This window comes from Geospiza fortis, unplaced genomic scaffold, assembly GCF_000277835.1.
Source record: "Geospiza fortis unplaced genomic scaffold, GeoFor_1.0 scaffold1616, whole genome shotgun sequence".
Taxonomy (NCBI): Eukaryota; Metazoa; Chordata; class Aves; order Passeriformes; family Thraupidae; genus Geospiza; species Geospiza fortis.
This window is the reverse complement of record NW_005054622.1, coordinates 56584-66085: the sequence shown is the minus strand read 5'-3', so window position 1 is coordinate 66085 and position 9502 is coordinate 56584.

Here is a 9502-nt window from a genome sequence, read left to right as displayed (position 1 = left end):
CTGAGTGCTTCCTCTGATAACTTGTCGTAAGTACTTCAGCTAAATGCATATTTTGAGTCCTGGAATGGAATACACAAGGGAGAATGAATTCATTTATGATGAGGGAGAGAGGTAGTTTTGACATAGCTTTATGTATGCTCTAGTTTAAGTTCTGGTGCCAGATAAAAATGGGTACCTAATCAGGTACTTAGTCTTCTGCTCTTTGTTTCAGAGGAAGAAGTGTTTTGGGCTTATTTTAAACCTTCCTTAAGTAATTTCCAGGTATAAAATATATCCAGATACAAATGCTAATGCATTCTGTCAGAACAAATGGCCATTGACTGCACAAGCACCAGTTGGTATGCTGTTACAATAAACATGTCAAAGAGGGAAATACTGCTACCACCCATTTGCAAACTTCTTCTTTAGTTTAAAAAGGGCTATACGCAAAAACTTGTGCACTGTTTCGGCAGGAAGACTCTGAGTTTGAAGCTAAATCCATGTCTGAGTGTTTTGCTACATTGGTTCCTACATGATTTAACTGGTATCACACAGTAAGTTATGGAAAGAGCCATATGTAAGTGGAACCCAAGACTCTTAACTCATGGTCAGAAACTTGGATCTGTAAACCCTTTTTATTCCCTGTTCTTGCAGTACATATGACAAAACAAATATCCATCTACAAACAGTTAACTGTGTCCTTAACCATGTTACAGAATTTTTGTACTCTCTCCCCACGTGAGCTGCTGAACATATTAAGAGTGCCAAGTATTTTCAGCCTCCAAAAAGGAACATTCCTCTACCAAGTGCAGTGTAAATGAGCACTGAAAGTGCTCTGTAAATCCCAAGTTGCTGCTCTGCGTTTAAAAAACCCCAAACCTTTTACCAGATTCAGGACAGATTTATTACCCAAAGACCTTTTTTATTCTACTTTGTTACACAGTTTCACATTCTATCATGGAAGTATTGATGTTTTCAGTTACAACAGGAAAAAGTCACTAAAGCACTGAATTTTAAACAACTAAGATTATCCTTACAGGCTGTAATATTATAATTTTTATTATATTTCCAATACCGTGCTTTCTGTATGTGGAATGGGATTTGGTCTGTTGTATCTACATATGTTCAAAGCCAACCCAATCTCCAAGCTTTTAAATTATTTGGATTAAATCCATATTTAGAAGTAAAACATGCTGAAGTTGACAGTAGCTTTAGTTGAGGGGTAAGTGAATACAACTAAAATTATGACTTCAGTGGTCCAGCTGGATTTTAAAAGTTGTTTGGGGGAACAGATGCCATTCGTTTCAGGAGGATGTAGTGCCTAACTACTTTTGAAGGCTTGGACCTACTTTCTTTTCATTTAGCTAGGTGAAACAAAATGCCAAATGCTTACTGAGAGCTCAATGAGCTATAACAAATGTTTGAATGATCTTCGTCTAAAAAGAATTTTTTATTGCAACGAGACCCACACTTTTGTTTCATCAGAATTATGATGGGTCTTTGCCTTACCTGCACAACCACCCTGTGAAATGTGGATTATTCCCACTGCTGCATGTACTGACTGTTGGGAGCCCATCCTGAGGGGACTTAAGGTGCAAACACAGGAGAGGACCCCTTTTCTTGGCAGACATGCAGTCCCTTGACCAAGGGTGCTGCCTCTGCTATGCTTTCTCTCTCCTTCCAGCAAGGGCCTGGGTGTCTGAACTCTTCTCCTGGGCCCCATTTTTCTATAGGCACAGCAGGTTGGCTGGTTGGCAGCAAAATATGGCCTCACCAGGTACAGTGTGTCCCTGAAACATGGGATTCCCACAGTCTGGAGAGACTGGGAAATATAACTGCGTAGAGAAACTGAATGGAAGAAAGCTCCAACAGGCCAAGAAAAAAAAAAGAAAACTGTACTGAAAAGAGTTGAAATTGATTGCAAAAACTTTGAAAGGCCACAGAGAACAGTCTGGGGGTTTGATATCTCTCCATATGTTCAGAACTCCCACAGATGGAGTCATGAGTCCCATGAGTCCCACAGGATGAAGTGAAGAGATGAAAGAAGGCAATTCATGAAACTGCTACTGCTGGCTGTGTCTCTAACTGGGAGAAAGAACATCATTAAGCTGTGGCCTGATAATGATTATGAAGATTAAAGCTGAACAAATAATTCCCATATTATTTTTTTTTACTCTAATATGTTTTTGCCTCTTTTTCCCCTCCTAAGAACATCCACACTCAGACCACATTTTCCCCTAGCACATTAATAATCTGGGTGTGGTCATATAGCTGTTACTTGCATTGTTGATAACTATTTAAAATCCAACTCATCTTGCTTTGCTGTAAATGGTTAGAGGAGTCAGATGGCAGCATTCATGCTCCCCAGTTAGCACACCATCACTTCCCAAACAAATACTTGGCTATACATGTTAAAAGCAGGACCTTTTATGGTACTTATGCTTACAAACATCCATATTGCTCTGAAATATCTCTGAAAGACATCATCCACATAGAATTAAATAACTTCAACCATTCTCTGAAAGAGTTTAAAGGTGAAGAAAGTAAGTTTTGCTGTTACGTTCTGTGTTCCACTGTAGTTATCTCTGTTCTTGAAGAGGGAACAGGGAGAAATTTGCTCTGATGATAACCATAGGCTACTCAATTTGGTTTAATCATATGGAATGCTGAAAAAGTATTCCTTCCAACATACACCAGGAACAAATCCATGTACCTTCACACATATTCATTGCAGATTTGCCACTTCTTGCAAGTTACTAGCTTTTAATTTATTTATTTATTTGTGATTAGCTTTGTGTTTTGCTCTATTTAAGGACTAATTGCCTTCACATTAGTGATAAACTACAAGGAAACTGCAATTTGTTCCCCTGGCTATGAAACATGCTCTTGCTATTTCTATACTTGTTCTCTGACAATAAGAAAATGATAAGCTAAGCAGCAGAGATGTAATTCAACCTATACATGGCTTACTGATACTAATATTTTTACTTGTTTACTTACTGCACAGAAATTAACTGCATTTTTCCCAAGTGATACTGCTTTCTTAGCATTGCTTCACTTTCCTTTCCATGAATGCTTATAACGAGGTGTTGGAAATGGGGGCACAGCAATGGAATGCTGCTTGGTCAGATGAAGAGGCAAGTTAGTATTTATTATTGTCTTGCATTTTAGTTAGTTATTTTATGATTCTCAAGGTTCACTTCTATGAAGCCCCAAGAAAAAAAGCTGGCTCTACTTCAAGAAAAGCTCTGTTGAGCATAAAGCTTCTAATTTTTCTTTCAGCTAACCACATAATGCATCTCAAATTTGGATGGCAATTTGTATGGTTCACAGCAATAAGGAAAAGAGAAGTAGGGTTGATGATTGTGGCACTTTTGCAATTGGATGAATGATTTGCAGATGTTGGGGTGATCCTGTGTTGCATGTCGCTGGTGGTGGAATCCTGCATGTTGTTGAGGTTTGTGTGGGGTTCTGTTATTGCATTTGTGTGAGCACAAGTGTGTAACTGTCCAAAGATGTATCCATTGCATAAACCTGGTAACTTCCCTGTGTTACACTATGTTGAAGATGCTGAATTTCAGACTCAGCTTGGGTGCAAATATGTAGCTTTACTTCTTTTTGTTTTGGTTAAATATATACTGCATGTTAATCCTGTCATCAGACACCCCTTGTTCAAATACAGCAGAATGCCTTTCATATGCTTTTAATTTGAATTTAATTCTTTTTTTTCCTCAAAAATGAAATAGAAAACAAGCAACTATTCACTTAATTTTAATTGTTTGTACTGTTATTCCTCATTTTTCTATGCCCACTTAAAGGTCTAATCCTTTTCATGTTTATAAAACTCTACCCAAAAACCATCAGCTCAATAACAGCCACCAGAAAAAGTTGTGCCTGAGGCAGTTTCCTAGCTATTTATCTGCCAGCCTGGATGACTCTTCATTCAAAATTCCAACTCTTGTAGCAGTCTTTATTTCCTGCAATTTAACCGATAATTCTTCATTTGCCATTGGGCCTTAATGTTTTGCTAACAACTGCAGAATTAGATGTTTTGCATTTTCCTTCTCTACAAGGTCTGTGTTAGCATAAAAGCCACAATTTTTCTTTGGTAAATAGATCTTGCTTTTACCCAGTTTTTCCCCCTATCTTCATTTGCTCCTGGTTTCAGTATTTTAAAATTCATTGTGCTTTACTGAGATCTGATTTGCTCTCCTCCTTTATTTTTTAATTTTACCCATTTCCTGTGAGGCTTTCCTAGATAAGACAGATTCAAATTACATACTTCTGGATTTGGAACCTCTGGTGCCAGTTCCTTCAAAGTCCTGGTGCAGAAATATTTTGGTGACGTAAATTTTGGGAATATCTGACTCAGGGAGTTTAGCCTTTTCTTCCACCTCAGATTTCAATACCCTTTATTAATTTATTTTTTCCCTTTTTTTCACCCTTTTCTTTTTCCTTCTTGTATTCAAAATTCATGTATATTTTTGAAATATGAACTCCAGAAGCAGATATAGCTTTCCAGTGAAATATGTGATAAAAATATTTTCCCTTTTCTACTTGGTATTTGCCTATGTATGTGTGTCCAAGATGTAAGTGCTTTTTCATAATCCTGTTGTAGTTCTTGATGGATTGTTCAATTAACTATTGCAGTATGTCCCTTTACAAAGATTAGAGTCACCGTTTCCTATATTCTCATATTTCATTGGATTAAATTGTGTGTTCTTAAGGGACACCACGTCAAATATTTATGTAATCTGAAGACCTCAGCAGTTTTGGTATTTTGTTTCAGGTATATGCAACTAGTGAACATGGCTGCAGTGAGAAGAACCCCTTGTAGGACCTCTCTGCAATACTCTCTTCAGCCACCCACAGTGAAGATCTTTCTCTTATAACTGTTACTGCAATAAAAAGAGTTACTATGCTCTATTTACTACTGCATTTCATCTATGATGGATCTATGGTGAAAAGATTCTTGAGACAATAAGTGACAAACTCTTAATATAAATGTCAGCAGAAGAATATAAATTTTGCTCAGAAAAGCCTTTAATTATTTTCTTGATCCTGCTCTCAAAGAAAACTAAGTTTCTGTCTGAGAGAACATATTTTTGTACTAGCTTTCCTACTAAATTTCTTAACAAGTGCTCTCTTAGAACTGAGATAGAAAAAGTCAACCATATTTTTCTTCCAAATTAAATAATGTAATTTTGATCAATTATTTTGTTAAATTATGCAAGTGCTCTCTCCTTCCTTTGGGCCCTAGAATTACCGTGGCACTTTAATGTACTCGAGGGTGGCACAGGGAGGTACCCAACTACCACCGTCTGCATCCCAGAAGTATTGAAGTGTTTTTTACATAAAGCTGGTTATATTTCTTTATTTATTATTTCAGACACTCAAAATCATACTTTGGCTCACACATTCAAATAAACAAGTGACTGAGTCTGTTTTTTAAACAACTGAACACACCTTCAGAGTCTGTAGTTCCTATAGTTTAAGTCTATGGAAATGTAATTCTATAATTCATTCGAAACAGGCTTTTATGAGGGGTTATTTTTAATTTTTTTTTTATAAAACTCTGCAGAGAAGTGATATTTTTGCAACTGAATTTTGGATACTAAGTGAAAAACAACATGGTTGTTTGGAGTACCTCCTCTTAAGGACTTTAAGACTTTGCTTAACATTTCAGTTTTCTCTGTGCCTGGCAACATATGACTTGTGTTAAGATGTTACTAGATAGTCTATAGTCCTGTTCATTTTGATCTTGAAGAAACATTCCTGGACAACTGTTTATGCATTTCTCTTCACACAAAAAGTAAGTGCTAAGGCATATTCCCTGCATCAACCTTTCACTAAAAACTGTAGCTACAACTTTCAATAACTAATACCTGTGTTAGTCCCCTTGAGACCACATTCTTACATGTTAAGAGAAGCCATTTTCAATGTAATAAAATTTATGATTTTAAATTCTGTGGCAGTTTATAAGATATTTAAAAGTTGATTACTTTTTACATCATCAGAGATGGTTAACTAAGTCCTGTTTTGTGTCCTTTCTTAATTTCTCAGTACTCTTGTGATTTTCTCAGATTCATTTCCAGTATAAGTAAGTTAGTGGAATATTAGTTGTGTCTAGATATTTTAATCCAAAATTAGATTAAGGTTCTCTCTTTGCTGGAAATCAAGTTGTTAGTAATTAATAAAAATCTAGCTGCTTGACCTTTGTTTAGAATCAGTAATTTAGCCTCTTGGGTTGAAAAGTAAAACTAGACACCACCTCTAAAAGAATGCATTTCACTCTGTAAATGGAAGTGGTGCAATCTCTTTATCCAGCCTGGGATTCCTTATATGGAGTAGGATATATTCAGCCAAATACTGCTTCCAGTCTCTTAAACCATCTTCTGAAGGGAGCTGATGGATGACACATAACCAGAGGATGAGGTTATTTGCACCACGTGTCCTAAGTGGCTTTCACAGAGTTGCTTTTTTATGCTGAAGTGTAAACTTCTCTTTCCACCCTCCTTTCTCCTCAGAGGCATGCAGCACTCCAGTGTAAATAGGATGTAAATTTGAGTTATGTCTCTATTGTTATGTGTTGCTTAGAAGACTACCGTGATACGATCTGTAAACTGACAGCTTCAACACATCACAGAGAGACAAAAACAGTTAAACTTAAAAGTTTTTAGTTCAAACAAGCTTGAAAGACATCTGGCTAATTTTGTGAGTAGTGTAGCCATAGGTGTATAAGTTGCTCATTGACCATTGCTACTGTCTCAGTTAAGAGGGTTTCTATTATCTTTTAAGCATACAATACTGTTTTCTTCTCCTGGTAAGACACAGTCTGACTTTGGCTTATAAATCTACAATGATTAGTTTTAACCAAAAAAAATCAGTAGCTTCTAACTGCCTTATATATACATATAGTCTCCAAAAGTCAAATCTATGGAAGAACGCAAAAGAAAATTATCTCAATTTATGTTGAAAAAAAGACAATGAAAGCTGTTTTCTGAGGCTTGACTGGTTAGAATGCTGATTTTATTAGAAATTCAGTCCCAGATATAATTAAAATGTCATCAGACTTCTGCATCACTGAGGTCTGTGTTAGGTTGAACACACAGCCAAAAGGAAATGTGTTTTAGAATTTTCATATCAGAAGGCCAGCCCGAGATCTTCTTTGATCTTTACTGGATTGCTTTATAGGCAACCTATTTCACAACTGCATTTAGTCATCTGTCTTCATGATAAAAAGCACATTTGGTGTACGTCTGTGCATTGTAAAAGTGGTAAGCAGGTCATGGCACAGCACCATGGAAGAAGAATTTTAAAACTAATGAGACTATGCTTGCTGAGAAAGAAAAAATGTCAAATAGGAAACCGAGATTTTGGAAAATTCCAATTGTGATGTATTGAGAGCTGCTCTAACTATAAAAATATTTTTTTTCTTAGTTAACTCAGAAGCTGGTTATACAACACTTAGCTGTACAACTTCTAGTCTTTCTGTGGTCAACAGAGAGACACAGGCATTTCCAGAGGATGACTCTCCCCCTCTTAAAAGCTAGTCTGAAATGAACAAGATCCAAAATGCTTACCAAAAACCAAAATTAACAAAACATGACTTTAGAAGTTGCAGTGATGGTAAATGACTGAATTGTCAGGGTGCACACATTGTTCTGATAAGCCTGAACACAATTTTTTCCTTCGTGTTGCTGTGTATCCAACATTTTGAAGGCCCTTTGGGTCTTTCCTGCTTAATCTCTGAGTTAATAATTTGTTCTTTGACTACCAAGTTGTACCTCCTCTCACAATTCAACATGTAGCCAAAAGAACAAATGTGAAAAATGCAGATAATGAAATTTAACAGTGAAGAACAAAAAAGCAATGTCTAAAATCCCCAAGTGAATGAATGACGACACTAAGTCCATAACACAGAAGCAGAGAATGTTCTAAATTCAGGTATAGATTTGGGTGTTTAAGTCAATGCTGGACTCAGATTCTGAAGGGGAGTTAATTTCCTTCATTAAAGGAAATTGACCTTCTAAGTTCTATTAGAGCAAGATGAACCAAGACAGACAGGCTGGAAGGGTAAAAAGTGCAAATTATTCCAGCTCTTGTACCACACCTCATTATTTAGAGGTTCTAAAAGTAATACATGACCCAATGAAAACACCCAGGAATTGCTTCATGTCAAAAATTTGCCCACAGGTTGGGTCATCAGTACAGACTTCTGACAAAAATTGCAGATACCAAAGAGTGGGAAAAGCAATGGCTGAGTAATGATGTAGGCTTTGGACAAGGATAACCCTTGTCCAACCCTTTCCTGCAGGTTTCGCACAAATATCTCTTGGGAGTCATGAATTCAAATTCCTAAAAGCTCAATTCTGCAGTGAGGGTGCTAAAACTATCTATAAGAATTCTCTATCAAGTCAGTATCTCTCTTGGACATCATTTCTTATTCTCTTGCTACTATACTCCAATGTCTTTCTCTTAAAGAAATGCCATTATCTGTCCCCCATATGTGACACCAATCACATGATGTCCTTCCTGCCTTCATTTCTTGTGTAGTACCCAAATGTCTTTCTATCTCCTCACCAGCACTACTTTCCCTGACTCCTGACTACTCTGATCTGATCTTCAAAGCAATTCCCAAACTACTTTCTCAGCATTTCCAAGTAAAACTGCTTCTTGCTCTTTTAATTTAATTTTGATACTTTATTCCAAAAATTGGCATGCAAAGCTGCTTCTAAATGATGGTTTTTATATGAGTTGAGGATATCAGATGTAAGATGTGCTCATTCCAACCTTATAAACAACTTTCTCAAGTTTTTTCCCTCAATATTTCTAAAAAAATATCTCTGGGGCAGCCTCAAAACCAGAAAATTAATTGAGAGTATTAGCTTAGGAAAAACTTAAAAGCTAACAGAGAATCAAATTGCCGCAATGCTGAAATGTTGATATCTACACTGCCTGTGACATTTCTATCACATATATAGCAGTTGTTACTGGACCCTTGGGATAATCCACAAGCATCAGATTATCTACACTACCAAATATTAACCAAACAGGAGAGATTTATGACAGCAGGAAATAGAAGTTGACCCTCACTGTGTAGGAATGTTCCTAGGAAGGGAGGATCAAGGAATTTTTCCTAGGCAGACCATTTCCTAGGCAGACCAGAGTGATTATTCTAATAAGAAATTTATGTCTAAATCTTTGCCTAGTCCAAAAGGTTGAAGTTAAGAATGGCTGGGGGAAAAAAAACCTGACAAAACCAACCCAAAAACTGACAAAAACATCCTTGAATTCTGTACTGATTAAAAAACTAATTTGGACTTATTTTAGACGCAAACTGCACTGGCATCAATACAAATCTTAAAGCTTGAAAGAAAATCCACAGTAAATACCCATTCCATATTTCAAGCAGGCAACATGAAGAGAAAAAGTGATCCTCATTGTATAAACCTCCAGAAGTAGAAGGAGTCTTGCAGGAAAACTTAGATATCCCAGAAAAGCGCTTGCACGTTTCACAAAG